Below are 15,801 nucleotides of genomic sequence, written 5' to 3'. Positions count from 1 at the left end.
ACCTCCCCCAGAGGGATTCTGTTGGTCGCAGGCAAACATGGGACCTTAGGGCCCCAAACCTGACCTGTCCCTCCAGTAAGCCCACAAAAGGGACCCAGCCTCCAGCTTTAGGTAGCCAGAGGCTGACCCTGAGTGCACAGTGCAACTCAGTTAAAGAAAGAAAGGCATCCATGGTGGAGGATGATTGGAGGAAGCTGAGGCCTCACTTTGAGGACACTCACTTCAGTACTCCATCTCAACACCAGCCTTTTACTTTGCAAAGATACACCAAAGGTAGAGATTCCCTATGGTGGAGACCCTATGATACCTTTAGGGTGAGGGATTGCTTAGTGGACCATGAGACAGGGGGTAACCATGCCAGTGCTGGTTCTTCCTTATATGGCCACTTAGGCAATATAGGCTTACCTTGTCAAGGACAGCCTTATCTCCTTTCGTTTGGTGGGGGTTGTGTAGGAAGGTGGATATCTGACTATGGTTACCCCCAACTTTTTGCCTAGTGTCTAGCTGGTTTTTCGACTTAGTTGGCCTGAGATCCTGCCATTCAGGGTCTCAGGCTGTCTGCTCTCTCTTTAAAATGGACTCCATGTACCCTAGGTACATACCCAATTGGTAAGGATCACCTTATTGGACCCTGTACAGTGTACCCTAGGTACCCAGGGCATAGGTGTACCCTAGGCCTCCCAGGGGCTGCATCATGTATTATGCCACCCCTGGTCTGGCCTTCCAACCAGACACAACTGGCTGATCACTCAGCTGGGGCAAGGTCGTGTAATCACCCCTTGCTTAGATATAGTATACCTATATCTACCCTTATATATAGACACATGTGTACCTATCAGCCACTCCTATGGCAGGCCTTAACAATCCTGGAGGCAGAGTGCTTGGTAACATGTGAGATGGTGCTCTAGCATGAGCTGAGCCTGTCTGCAGCTTTCGGAACCATGTCCTTATAGCTGTTCTATGATATAGCCTACCATATACTCTTAAAGTGCCTTATAATCTTAAACGGTTATGGTAACTATGGTTTGGCTTTATCAAAACATGTCGTGTAAGGTGTCTAACACTTTGGAATAATACCCACATACCATTTCTGGTGATGAGGATATTATTCCTCCCTTCTAGAGGGAGAGACATGTTAAAATCCTACTTTGCTGTTTAACTCTCACGAAAGCCTCAGCATCACAAAATGGATGCTGCTGCCCCCCCCCCCGAGGCCTGCAGCCCCAGAGCCCTGCAGCCCCGGAGCCCTGCAGCCCCGGAGCCCTGCAGCCCCGGCGCCCTGCAGGCCCGGAGCCCTGCAGGCCTGGAGCCCTGCAGGCCGGAGCCCTGCATCCCTGCAGCCCCGCAGCCCCGGAGCCCTGCAGCCCCGGAGCCCTGCAGCCCGGAGGCCTGCAGCCCCGGAGCCCTGCAGCCACGGAGCCCTGCAGCCACGGAGCCCTGCGTGGACAGGCGGGAACCCTAGCGCGAAGGCTCGGGGTTGGACAGATGGGAGTCCTTTCAGTCCCGGCCATCTGGTCGCACCTCTCCCCTCGGCCATCTGGTCGCGCGCAATGCTTTCCAATGGGGCGACCAGATGGCCGGGCCATCCTGGAAGTCCCGATGAGGGCTCATTTGACTCCCAGATCCCAGTCAGGGCTCCAGGAGGTCGGGCACACCCGCGCCTAGGATCCCCTCCGTCACTCAGAGCGCGAGGGTTACAAGAAAGGTGGGTAGCCTTCCTCCGGATTAGTAGGGGCAGGGTATGCCGGGACACCCCTCCTGGGGATGGCGGTTCTCAGGCGGGGACCAGATGGGCCAAGCCCGGACGACACTTCCCCGGGTCGTCCGGTGCTTCCTCCTCCAGCCCGCGGCGAGGCAAAGTGCCCAGGACGGACACCATGGGTCCCCCGGGCGTCCCCCGAGGCCTGCAGCCCCAAAGCCCTGCAGCCCTGGAGCCCTTCAGCCCAGAGCCCTGGAGCCCTGCAGGCCCGGAGCCCTGCAGGCCCGGAGCCCTGCAGCCCCGGAGCCCTGCAGGCCCGGAGCCCTGCAGGCCCGGAGCCCTGCAGGCCCGGAGCCCTGCAGGCCCGGAGCCCTGCAGCCCTGGAGCCCTGCAGCCCTGGAGCCCTGCAGCCCCGGAGCCCTGCAGGCCCGGAGCCCTGCAGGCCCGGAGCCCTGCAGGCCCGGAGCCCTGCAGACCCGGAGCCCTGCAGCCCTGGAGCCCTGCAGCCCCTGAGCCCTGCAGGCCCGGAGCCCTGCAGGCCCGGAGCCCTGCAGGCCCGGAGCCCTGCAGCCCCGGAGCCCTGCAGGCCCGGAGCCCTGCAGGCCCGGAGCCCTGCAGGCCCGGAGCCCTGCAGCCCTGGAGCCCTGCAGCCCTGGAGCCCTGCAGCCCTGGAGCCCTGCAGCCCCGGAGCCCTGCAGCCCCGGAGCCCTGCGTGGGCAGGCGGGAACCCTAGCGCGAAGGCTCGGGGTTGGACAGATGGGAGTCCTTTCAGTCCCGTCCATCTGGTTGCACCTCTCCCCTCGGCCACCTGGTCGCGCGCAATGCTTTCCAATGGGGCGACCAGATGGCCGGGCCAGCCTGGAAGTCCCGATGAGGGTCCATACGCCTCGCGGATCCCAGCCAGGGCTCCAGGAGGCCGGGCGCGTCCGCGCCTAGGGTCCCCTCCGTCACTCGGAGCACGCGGGTTACAAGAAAGGGGGGTAGCCTTCCTCCGGATTAGTAGGGGCAGGGTGTGCCGGAAGACCCCTCCGGGGCTGGTGGTTCTTTGCAGGGGACCAGATGGGCTGCGCCCGGGCAACATCCCCCCAGGCGTCCGGGGCTCCCTCCTCCGGCCCGCGGCGTGGAAGAGTGCCCGGGACGAGCTCCACGGTGCCTCGGGCAGTCCTCCCCCGGGCGCTCGGGCCCGAGAGCTCCGGCGGTCCTCCAAGTGCCTGAGGCACAGCCGGGGTCGCCGAGCCCCCCAGGAAGCGGAGCCCCCAGAGCCCTGCGTGGGTGGGCAGGCGGGAGCCCTACCGCTATGGCCAGGCTCTGGGCGGGCAGACGGGATTCCTTTCAGTTGCCGGCCATCTGGTCGCTCCTTCCCCCTCGGCCATCTGGTCGCGCGCGCAATGCTTTCCAATGGGGCGACCAGATGGCCGGGCCGGCCTGGAAGTCCCGATGAGGGTCCATTCGCCTCGCGGATCCCAGCCAGGGCTCCAGGAGGCCGGGCGCGTCTGTGCCTAGGGTCCCCTCCGTCACTCGGAGCGCGCGGGTTACAAGAAAGGGGGGTAGCCTTCCTCCGGATTATTAGGGGCAGGGTGTGCCGGAAGACCCCTCCGGGGCTGGTGGTTCTTTGCCGGGGACCAGACGGGCTACGCCCGGACAACATCCTCCCAGGCGTCCGGAGCTTCCCTACTCCGGCCCACGGCGTGGCAAAGTGCCCAGGGACGGGCTCCACGGGTCCCGGGCAGTCCTCCCCCCGGGGCGCCCGGGCCCGAGAGCTCCGCCGGTCCTCCCCGTGCCTGAGGCCCAGCCGCTGTCCCCGAGCCTCCCCGGGAAGCAGAGGCCACCGAGCCCTTGGATCAGGCGGGAGCCCTACCGCTATAGCTCGGCTCTGGGTGGGCAGACGGGAGTCCTTTCAGTTGCCGGCCATCTGGTCGCTCCTTTCCCCTCGGCCATCTGGTCGCGCGCAATGCTTTCTTATAAGGGGGGCCAGAAGGCGTGGGTGGCCTGGAAGTCCCGATGAGGGTCCATTCGCCTCGCGGATCCCAGCCAGGGCTCCAGGACGCCGGGCGCGTCCGCGCCTAGGGTCCCCTCTGTCACTCGGAGCGTGTGGGTTTCAAGAAAGGGGGGTAGCCTTCCTCCGGATTACTAGGGACAGGGTACTCTGGGACCCCTTTCGGTTCTCAGCCGGCAGCTGGACGGGCCCGGATGCTACCCTGGTTCTGTCCCGGGGGCTGCCGTGTGGCAGGGTGCCCGGGACAAGGGGTCCGGGGAGGCTTCCCCTGCGCCTGTGGTCCTGGGAGCCCCGGCTGGGTCCAGGGGCCTGGCCGGGCCCCGGGTCAGGGGCTCTGGCCCCGGACCCCGTCCCCTGGCCTGCGGCACTCCCAAAGGCCCGGAACAGGGTTCCGTTGTGGCCGGAGAGCATCCCCTCGCCCGGCTGGGTTCAGGAGCTCCGGCCGGGCCCCTGAGGGCCCCGGGGAGGCCAGCCTCCCCATCCCGGGCTCCATCCTGGGTCCTGCCGCGTGGCAGGGTGCCCGGGACGGGGTCCTGGAGGGACCAGGGAGGCTTCCCCTGCGCCTGCGGACCAGGGGGCCCCGGCTGGGTCCAGGGGCCCGGCTGGGCCCCGGGTCGGGGTCTCCATCCCCGGGCCCCGTCCCCTGGCCTGCGGCACTGCCAAAGGCCCCGGACTGGGTTCCGTTGTGTCCGGGGAGCCTCCCCTCGCTTGTCTGGGTTCAGGAGTTCCGTCCGGGCTCCTGGGGGCCCCGGGGAGGGCAGCCTCCCCGCCCCAGGCTCTGTCCGGGGTCCTGCCACATGGCAGGGTGCCCAGGGCAGGGTCCGGAGGGCCCGGGGATGCTTCCCCATCGCCTGCGGGCCCGGGGGCCCCGGCTGGGTCCAGAGGCCCGGCCGGGCCCCGGGTCGGGGTCTCCGTACCCGGGCCCCGTCCCACGGCCTGCGGCACTCCCAAAGGCCCGGAACAGGGTTCCGTTGTGGCCGGAGAGCATCCCCTCGCTCGTCTGGGTTCAGGAGCTTCGTCCGTGCCGCTGGGGGCCCCGGGGAGGGCGGCCTCCCTGCCCCGGGCTCCGTCCTGGGTCCGGCCGCGTGGCAGGGTGCCCAGGGCAGGGTCAGGAGGGCCCGGGGAGGCTTCCCCTGCGCCTGCAGGCCCGGGGGCCCCGGCTGGGTCCAGGGGCCTGGCTGGGCCCCGGGTCTGGGTCTCCGTCCCCGGGCCCCGTCCCCCGGCCTGCGGCCTCCCCACCCCAGGCTCCGTCCGGGGTCCTGCCACGTGGCAGGGTGCCCGGGGCGGGGTCCGGAGGGCCCCGTCCCCCGGCCTGCGGCCCTGCCAAAGGCCCGGGACGGGGTTCCGTTGTGTCCGGGGAGCCTCCCCTCGCTCGTCTGGGTTCAAGAGTTCCGTCTGGGCCCCTGGGGCCCCGGGGAGGGTGGCCTCCCCACCCCAGGCTCCGTCCGGAGTCCTGCCACGTGGCAGGGTGCCCGGGGCGGGGTCCGCGAGGCTTCCCCTCCACCTGCGGGCCCCGGCTGGGTCCCGGGTCGGGGTCTGCGTCCCCCGGCCTGCGGCACTGCCAAAGGCCCGGGACGGGGTTCTGTTGTGTCCGGGGAGCCTCCCCTCGCTCGTCTGGGTTCAGGAGCTCCGGCCGGGCCCCTGGGGGCCCCGGGAAGGGTGGCCCCCTTCCCCTTTCCCCCTCGGCCATCTGGTCACGGCTGTCCCCTCGGGCATCTGGTCGTGCAATTCCCTTCGGCCATCTGGTCGCGCACATCCCTTCAGTCATCTGGTCGCGCACAATGCTTTCCTATGGGGCGACCAGATGGCCGACCTTGCCTGGAAGTCTCGATGAGGGTCCATTTGCCTCCCGGATCCCAGCGAAGGCTCCAGGAGGTTGGGTACATTCGCGCCTTGGGACCCCTCTGTCACCTCATGCGCACGGATTACAAGAAAGGAGGGTGATTCTCCTCCGGATTACTAGGGAGAGCGTCAGTCAGACCTCCATGAGGGTCTGGCGATTCTGAAACAGGGATCCCAGCGAGGGCTCCAGGAGGTCGGGTACATTCACGCCTAGGGTCCCCTCTGTCACCTCGTGCGCACGGATTACAAGAAAGGGGTTAATTTTCCTCCGGATTACTAGGAAGAGGGTCAGTCAGACCAAAGTGAGGTTTGACGATTCTGAATCAGGGGAAGGCAGACCCGGGGCCCGCCCGCCGGGGCCCCCAGTGGCCCAGGTACGCTCCTGCCTCTCAGCCCCTTCCCGATGGTCCTTTCTCTCCGAGTTTTCTGGGTCAGAGCCCCGTGAGGTCCGTGGATCCCGAGACAGGGGAAGGCAGCACCTGGGCCCGCCCGAAGCAGGGCCCCCAGGGGCCCGGGTACGCACACCTGCCTCTCAGCCCCCTTCCCGATGGTCCTTTTTCTCCGAGTTTGCTGGGTCAGAGCTCCGTGAGGTCCGGCGATCCCGAGACGGGGAAAGGCAGACCGCGCAGGTAGGCGAGGAGCGGCACCGGGGAAGGAGCCCTCCCGAGCGGCTGCCTCGGAGTGCCTGGCCACCCGGGCCGGACTGCAAGGGCGTCTGGGCATGGCACCCTCCCAGGCCACCTGGGGGCTGGGTGGTCCCTGGCCATCTGGTTGCCTGGCTGCGCGACCAGATGGCCCTGCGGGCCGGGCGACCAGATGGCCCTGCGGGCCGGGGGACCAGATGGCCCTGCGGGCCGGGTGACCAGATGGCCGGCCTACCGGCCGGCCGGGCCTACTCCAACTTTTGTCCTTCCCCAGAGTTCTGTAAGCCCCCACTACGCGGGGGCTTAATAGTCGATAAACATGGGCTCCCCGGGCAGGCTGTCGGGGAGAGGACGTGACCTGGGCTTAACCCTCCTTGGTTCCAGCCGAGGGTCCGGGTGCTGGGGACAGGGGGTCTACCGGGGGCCCGGGGAGGCTGTCCCCGGCCTGGCTAGGGTCCGGAAGCTGGACCCGGGCCCGGTGCTGGAGCTCCGTCCCAGGGTGCGGCTCCGTCCCAGAGTGCGGAAGCCCCCCGGTCCTGCAAGCCAGCCAAGGGTACGGGCGCTGGGGAAGGGGGTCCACCGGGGCCCGAGGAGGCTCTCCCCGGCCTGGCTAGGGTTCGGAAGCTGGGCCCGGTGCTGGAGCTCCGTCCCAGGGTGCGGCTCCTTCCCGGGGTGCGGGAGCCCCCTGTCCCGCAAGCCAGCTGAGGGTCCAGCCACTGGGGAAGGGTGTCCACCGGGGCCCGGGGAGGCTCTCCCCAGCCTGGCTAGGGTTCGGAACCTGGGCCCGGACCCGGGGCTTGTGCTCCGTCCCAGTGTCCCAGGGTGCGGGAGCCCCCGTCCTGTAAGCCAGCCGAGGGTCCGTGCGCTGGGGAAGGGTGTTCACCGTGACCCGGGGTGGCTCTCCCCGGCCTGGCTAGGGTTTGGAAGCTGGGCCCGGACCCGGGGCTTGTGCTCCTTTCCAGTGTCCCAGGGTGCGGGAGCCCCCCCGTCCTGCAAGCCAGCCGAGGGTCCAGCCGCTGGGGAAGGGTGTCCACCGGGGCCCAGGGAGGCTCTCCCCAGCCTGGCTAGGGTTCGGAGGCTGGGCCCAGACCCGGGGCTTGTGCTCCGTCACAGTGTCCCATGGTGCGGGAGCCCCCCGTCCTGCAAGCCAGCCGAGGGTCCGTGCGCTGGGGAAAGGGTGCCCTCCGGGGCCCAGGGAGGCTCTCCCCGGCCTGGCTAGGGTTCTGAAGCTGGGACCGGGCCCGGGGCTCGTGCTCCGTCCGGCAGGGCCCGGGGTGCGGGAGCCCCCCATCCTGCAAGCCAGCCGAGGGTCCGGGCACTGGAGACAGGGGTCCACCGGGGCCCGGGGAGGCTCTCCCCGGCCTGGCTGCTTTCAGAAGCAAGGACCGGGCCGGTGAGCCGGGGTGGCTGGCTTTATCTGCTACGCTGGCGGAACGGAATTTTCCGCCCACCCCTACTCCTCACCCGTCGGCGGGCAAAGATGGGTCACTCACCTGATGGGGTCCCTGTTCGGGCGCCAACTGAAGGAAGTGACCCGATTAGGGCCACCCGGGTCACTCGCGACCACCTCTCAGCCTTCCATACAAATGAAGAATTGCTCAGACAGTAGAGAATACAAACCAAAGTTGTTTTTATTAGTGTTCGCTCGAGCGGAGTCCAGTTTGACCAGCCTCCTTAGATAGCTGCCGAGGGACTGGCCCTCACCAACATATCATCAGATATTATACATTTCCAACACCCAACAGGACCCGCCCAGACTGGAAATTTCCAGTTGGAGCAGGTTACCAAAGGAGGCACAGAAGGATGAGCTACCATCCTGAAACCAGGAACACAGTATCTTAGCTTCAAGGTTACTCAGCCCGTGCCCGTCTCTCTGAGAGTGGGAGCAGGGCTACATAAGAAGAAAAAGTATGCAATCACAGATTGAGCTATTCATTAGTGCAACAAAGTTCAGTCTTGAATGAAAAAAAAAATCTGGCTGTTTTCTGCTGGAGCAGACAATGTGAGACAGAAGCTTAAATTTCGATCATGACAGAAAATGGTGGCTGAATACAAAATGGAGCCGCAAATGCTAACTTAACTCGCACAATGCTAGAAGGAGTCAGCTAGACATATTTTTCAGTCCAACAAAGGTTGTTGATCTGAGGCATGGGGTCATTACAGCAGTTGTTGATCACGGGCCCAAGCGCTGGACAACTCCTGAGGGCCAAAAGTCCTTTCTGGGGAAGAGATCAATTATGAAGAGGGTCCCCACGCCCTCGCCTATGACCTCTTCTGTCTCCATGGCGCATTGGGCAATTCAAAGCACACTACCAATCGCCTGCGTGTATTTTAACTGGCCTTTCCTCCCGCTCCTGCTAGCTCCCACCCTTGGTAGATGTCCATTGTGAGCCCCTATGTAGTCGGTCTTCGCCTTCATGACCAGCGACCGAGTGCACTGAAAGGAGGAAGGACAGACTCGGGTCTGGCTGTGGTGTCAGAGAGAGGTGGCAGTGAGGTAATGGAGGAGAGTCAGGTATTGCTGATGAGTGAGAGAGAGAGTAGCGGTGACGGGAGGGAGGGCAGACTCAGACCGTGTGTGGTGTACGATGGAGGGGCAGTCACAGAACTGAGAACAGACTCAGGCTTGACTGTGGTGTCAGAAAGGGAGAGGCAGTGATGGGATGGAGGACAGGCTACTCGGGCCTGGCAGTGGTGTCAGAGGGAGAGGGGTAGTGACGGATGGGGGATCAACTCTGGCCTGGCTGTGGTGTGAGAGACAGCAAAAGTGAGGGAGGACCAACTCGGACCTCACAGTGCAGACAGAGGTAGAGGGGCAGACATAGGAGGGAGCCCTAGCTGTGATATTAGAGGGATCAACGCACTGTCTGGAGGGAGTACAGAATCAAGCATGGCTGTAGAGTTATTAAAGGATGGGGATCAGGCCTACATCAAAGATGACAACCAGGGTCAGTGCTGATTTTGATTAAGGCTAAGACAGATTCAACTTTGAGAATGCTTTGAGAAGGAGGGCATCAGTGACAGCCAGAAAGGGTACACTATTGACTGACAGGGCTGTTAGAGGTAAAGGGCAGAGGGGCAGATCAAAGGTAGAACATACATAATCCATCAGTGCGTGCTTTTTGTACAGAAGGTGGAAGCCACAGAAGAGTATGACAGGTAGAGGGAAGACTCAAGCCATATGCCTGGCTCCCAGAAGCTAAAATAAAAAATTAAGCTGAGCCTTGATGTGGCTTTGGCTGTCCAGCCTCTTACCTGAATTATCAAGACTCCCTTTCCTGCAGCAAAGGAGGTTCTGCTCAGTCAGGTAAGCAGACACTGAATGTCCTTCAGAGTACTGTGGAAGGGATTAGAGGGGCTGCAATGCTATTTTCACTTCCAGAGCACTGGTTTTGATAGTCATCCCTTTTGAAAGTTGGCCCCTACCAGGGGTGATGATAAAAGACCACACCTGTGTAGGCTGTGTGTAAAGGTCTTCCAGCAGCTGATCTCCGCACTTCACGTTTGTCATGTGAACTCCGTGGCTTCTCTCAGACCTTTTTTCATTTAAGGCCTGTAATGGCCTTCACTGAGGGTGGCCAGCCTCTCCTGACTTTCTGAAATGAGCCTCTTTGATAAGTCAGTTGAAGCTGGTGATATCATCCTTAACCTAACTTTGTATTTATTTTCTAGAAAGCCATCTTGTTTCAACTTGATTTAACTTGAAATGCGCTTTTATTTGACAGTGCACAATACTCCTTAAAGGACTAAAGAAAAGCAGTAAGCTTTTCTGTAAAATGGGAGAGAGGGACAATTGTCTAGTGCATGGGTACTTACAAACATTTTCCCTGGGGTAAAAAGGTTTAGTCTGTCGTGTGACCAAGGGCCGCACCGGTACTAGCAGGGTGGCAGTCAGGGAGAGGAGGTAAGATGGGTGTAGGGGCAGCAAAGCATGCAATCTAGGGGCTGGAATGCAAAATGCAAACTTGAAAACCTGGGATCAATCCCTGCTTTGCTACTTGACCAAATTGTGTGATCATAGGCAAATCTTTTATTTCACTTTGCCTCCTTTTTAGTTCTCACCTAGCGTTGCAGCGTGAGTGTCCTGCCATCGCTTTGCGAGGCATGCAGTTTACACTATAGTGTGGAAGCTACAACAGTCTGCAGGGAATTCTCGCACCATGTCCAACCCTTGCTGCCTGACTCCATGATGGCGGCCTCTGTGGGGACGGACAAAGGGCTGGCAGGCAGTATTCCGTCTTCCCTGTCCGCACCTCAGGGTTACGTGATTGTAGGAATGGCTCCTACTCCTACACGCAGTATGGACAAGCTGAAGATGGTGGCGAAGGCGAAAGGTGGGTGCGAGGGAAGTCCCAGTTGGGGAGAGGGTGGTGAGGGGCACCGAGGGCTCTGAGAACCAGACGGGATTCACTGAGTGAGTGAAGGGTCGCAGTGATAGACACAGAGTGGGACGAGAGCTCACAGTGATGTGTACACGGGGTGCCAGGTCACCTGTCAATCAGGGTGAGGGGACACAGTGGGGCTGTGAGGGGTACAGAGGGCATCACATTACACCAACAAGGCCTGGGGGCACTGGGTGAGGGTGTCGGGGTCACCTGTCACCAGTGCATGGGGTCTCTGTCACAGGCACAGAGGGGTGTGTGGGGCACTGGGGTGTCATGTCATTAACGAGGCGTGGGGTCACCAGGTGAGTGTATTACAGACCCCGCTACGAGGCACACATGGGTTGTCAAGGGGTCACCTGTCACCAGTGCATGCAGTCTCTGTCACAGAGTGGTGCCAAGGGGTTACCTGTCACAGGCGGGTGGATTGGGGTCATTGATTGAAGGGTGACGGTATAGAGGGAATGTGAGAGCGATGGGGCCATTGATCACTAACTGGGCTCCCATGCGGTGTGAGGTGGGCGTTGGGTCACCGGGTCAGACACTGAGTGGTAAGGTAGACGTTGGCTTCTGTACAGACTCTGCTAGTAGGAGTCTCTTCCTCTAACAGGACTTTTAAAGCACGGCTAACCCCTCGTGAGTGTATCCAGGTGCTGAGAACCTGCGCTTGTCAGTCTGGGGCTGGATAGCTTCAAGTAGGAACAATGTTGAGGTGTACAGCGGAATCACACACTGGGCTGTGGGGCTTGGTAGCCACTGGCAGGGTCTCTGCAGATAGACGTGGGAGGGGGTCACTGAGGCCCTTCGGCACAACAAAGCCAGGGGATAGATACATGTCTGGCTGCGCTGACCGCCGCGGGGTAACGCTGAGAACTGTGGAGCTGTCAGGGTGGACTATGAGGCCTCGTGCCAAGCAAGCTCCTGACGGTTTGGTTGAGGCATCAGACTCAGCCTGGTCTGGGGATATGTTAAGTTTGGGTAGTAAGGGCTGATGTTCGGCTGAACTGGTGGGCATTGGGTACGACCAGACAGATTTGAATCAGGCCGGGTTTTGTGTTTTATTGTTTTATATTTTGAGGGAGTGCATTGGTCTCTCTGAACTTTCTATCACTTGCTGAAACGATGCAGGAGTTTACCAACTTAGCAAAAATGTCTTCATGTGTGGGGAGTAATGATTAATATATACCGAGCATCTGGAATGCAATTTTCCCAGCACCTTAGTTGTCGCTTTTCCTTTGCATTGCACACCAGCCAAGACTGACTTTAGGGCTGTGTCAGCGGGGCACTGGGCTCTGAGCTCCTGGGCAGTGTGTTTTGAAATATTTTATGGTTTTAAATTAGACTGCTGGAGTTCCTTGTGTGTCATGCGATTTCCAGGCAACAATCAAAGTGGGAAAATAATTCTGGTGATTAATGTTTTTGCTGGAGAGTGAGTGTTTTGTCTTGTGATAGTTATGACTCATCATAAAGTAGCGCAAAGTATTATTGTGCCTGCTGGAAAGAAAGTGTACCATGCAAATCACACATAGCTCAGTGAGTAACTGCCCTAGTCACACAGATCCTTTTGTTATTTGCACTTCATTAGTTACATTCCTAATGTAGAGCATTGCTATTTATTGTCATCAAAGAGTTGCATGCAAACTACTAGGTATAAGTTTGAACATTGTGTTTTCACCACTGTTTCATTATTCTAAACTTCCTAAAAAGGGTTCATTTTGTTAGAAATAAATTCCTATTAGAAATGCCACTCCAACCACAGTGTTACATTTTAAATCCTGAGTCTGTGTTTTGAAAAAGCAAGCACTCTTAATATATACTGCCTACCAGTATAGTTGTCTTGTGACTCCTACAATTTGTAGTCCCCTTTGTCTTATGCTACATTTCATGCACACTCATTTGTACACGTGTGATTCATTCTTTCTGTGTAATGTGAAATGAATGAATGAAATCCAATTTATAATGCGCTACTAAGCCCAATGGGTGTCAAGGCGCCTAACCAAAAAATGCTAGTTAGATCAAATGAACTTGCTTACTGGTAGGCCTTGATGAAACACCATGTTTTGAGCGCTTTTTTAAAGAGGGCTAGTGAAGGTTGGGCCTTAATCTCCGAGGGGAGGGCATTCCATAATCGAGGGGCCACGTTGGAAAAGGCCCTGAGGCCCCATCTGACTTTCTTGGAATGGGGAACTACAAGAAGATTCATCTCGGAGGAACGAAGACACCTGCTTGGGATATAGCAGGTTAGCAGGGAACCTAAGGCATCAGAGGATCCGGCCAATAGGGCTCCATACACCAAGCACAGAAGTTTGAACAAGATCCTATGCTGGATTGGAAGCCAGTGCAAACTCTTCCTGGCTAATGTAGCCGAGGAAGCATTAGGTACAGCCAGAACAAATCTTGCTGCAGCGTTCTGCACAGCCTGAATGCGTTGAATGAGACCCTTGTTGATATCTGCATATAGTGCGTTGCAATAGTCCAACCTTGAACCCACTAGCGCAACCACAATCTGCTTACGGGCCTGGGGGGAAAGATAGTGAACGATTCTCCTAAGAATCTTGATAACCCCCCAGCAGGTGGCCACCGTTCTATTGACCTGGAGAGTCATGGTCAGCGAGGTGTCAAATATAACGCCAAGTTTCCTGGCAGAGTGGGATGGAATAGGGCAGGTTCCCAAAGATGGGGGCCACCACTCACTGGACCAAATATCCTGATTCTTACCAAAGATCAGGACCTCGGTTTTATCGCCGTTCAACTTTAGGGAGTTTTGGATCATCCATTCGGAGACTGCTTGCATGCAGTTCCTAAAGTTGAACGCGGATGTACTAACCGAGTGAGCCAGGGACACCATGATTTGGGTGTCATCGGCGTATGACACCACCTCCATCCCCTGCGATTTCACAAGCCTAGCAAGTGGGGCCACGTAAATGTTAAACAGGGTCGGGCTCAAGGCCGACCCCTGTGGAACCCCACATTGCAAGGATTTGGCAGGGGAGAGGAACTCTCCAAGCTTGACCCTCTGCTCTCTTAGATCTAAAAAAGAGGACAAAAGGCTCAGGGCCGGACCCGCCACTCCTACCTCCCTCAGACGTGATGTTAAAGTCGAGGGAGACAGGGTATCAAATGCTGCCGTTAGATCAAGTAGGACCAAAAGAGTGGTCTGACCTTGATCCACCTTCGTTCGAATATTATTCACCACCATAGTGAGTGCAGATTCCGTACTATGGAATTTCCTGAATCCATGCTGGGAGTTGTCCAGAAACCCAGAGGAATCCAGGAAAGCAGACAGATGAAAATTAAGGTGGGATTCAAGCATTTTGGCTGGGGCAGGCAGCAGAGATATGGGTCTGAAGTTTTGAGCATTTCTGGGTCCAGGGTGGGCTTTTTAAGCAGGGGCTTCACTATCGCCTTTTTCCAGGCTGCAGGGAAAGTACCCTGTGCCATAGCACCATTCATCACCTCCATCAGAGGCGGTAGTAGGTGTCCCTACATGCTTTCAGCACTTTCAGGGGACAAGGGTCCGAAGGAGAGGCCGACTTTGTCCTGTCCAACAGAAGATCAAGCTCCTCAAAGGAAAGCGGCGGGAAATGGGTGAGGGTCTTAGTGGGATCTCTGGTCCAGGACTCCAATTTTGCGAGGGCCAAGGGAGAGTGAGCCCCCAGGGTACTCCTCTGTGTTTCCAGAGCAAGATAGATATCCTCAATTTTATTATGGAAAAACTCTGAGATTTTATTACACAACTCCTGTGAGCCCACAACTGGATCAGGCACTTGTAGGGAACATAGGGAGTCCACAATCTTAAAAAGTTCCATAGATGATGTGAGAGATGTGGTAAGGTTGGAGAAACACTCCTGCTTTTCCTTTATCACCCTGACCTTGTATTCTCGCAGCAGACGTTTGTGTGCCTCTCCTTCAGTGGGGTCCCAGGATTTTCGCCATCTTCTCTCCTGTCTTCTGCAGCTCTGCCTCAGGAGCCTTAACGGCTCAGTGAACCAGGGAGCTGAAGGTTTACGCCTTGCTGAGTACCGAAGGGATGCAGGGGCTAGCACATCTACAGCTCTAGTGATAGAATTAGCGATCTCTTGTGCAGCCTCACCAGCTTCCCTGGTAGATGAATACGAGATACACCCTATAAACGGAGCAAGGGATTCGTTGGTAATATTCCTATAGCTCCTTTTGGGTTCTCTGTTGATGGAGCTCAGCTTAGGCGCACCTGCAGGGGAAGATGCTAATTCTAGAGGCACTGCCAAATGGTCAGACCAGACCAGAGGCAGGGGGGGACCAACCGAGAGTCTCGGGTCGTTAGTAAACACCCCGTCTAGTATATGGCCAGCCCGATGGGTTGGGCTGTTCACCAATTGAGTAAAGCCACACGCGTCCAGCGAGTCCACCAAGGAAAGCGTATCTTTAGACCCCAGGTCATCCAGATGAAAATTTAAGTCCCCTAGTATGGTAAGATGGAATTTACCAAAATAGGGTTCCAAAATTCTAGGGTTCAGGAGGTCTATAAATAAGGATGCCTGTAAAGGATACCGAAGGGGACCAGGAAATAGAAAAGTACATAGCCTCAAAGGAGTCCGAGGGCTCAGACAGGGCTTTAATACTACAGGCAAAGGAAGATTTATAAAGAATTGCCAGCCCGCCCCCCCCCCTACGTCTAGTTCTGTCGAGTCTATGCAACGCATAGCCTTCAGGAATCGCCATCAATAAATCATGACCAGACGAGTCCGAGGCCCAAGTTTCTGTCCCAAACACCCAGGAGGGTTTCCTGGCAGTCACAAAATCGTGAAAGGCAACATTATTTTTAATGAGTGACCTAGCATTGACTAGAAAGCCCTTTCTAAGTTGGGTATGGTTCGGTGAAACAGAAGAGTTTTGTGTTATCCCGTTAAGGGAGCAAGAGGGCGATGGAACACTGTTGCAAGTATGGCATACAGAAGAACGTAGAATGACCTCAGGCGAAAAGCTGTGGTGACAGGCTAATAGAGACGGCTTTAAAGCATTCATCTCCTGGAAGGAGTACAAACATGTTACCTGAGTAGAAGAAGGCAAATCCTCTGTGCCCAGCCCGTCCCGCAGCCCGTCCTCAGCGCGGACAGGCGCAGACGGGCTGAACTCAGGCGTAACCCTGGCGGAAATCCGGTGTCCCCGCTGCGCGTCAGCATGACCCCCTTATGTGTACGTCTAGCGTACTTGTGGCGAATAGAACGTCCGACCTCCAAGATGGCGCCGGCAGGCGTC

The sequence above is a fragment of the Triturus cristatus genome, chromosome 1_1, assembly GCF_964204655.1.
Source record: "Triturus cristatus chromosome 1_1, aTriCri1.1, whole genome shotgun sequence".
NCBI lineage: Eukaryota > Metazoa > Chordata > Amphibia > Caudata > Salamandridae > Triturus > Triturus cristatus.
The sequence above is the reverse complement of the archived record's forward strand: the minus strand, read 5'-3'. Positions refer to the sequence as shown.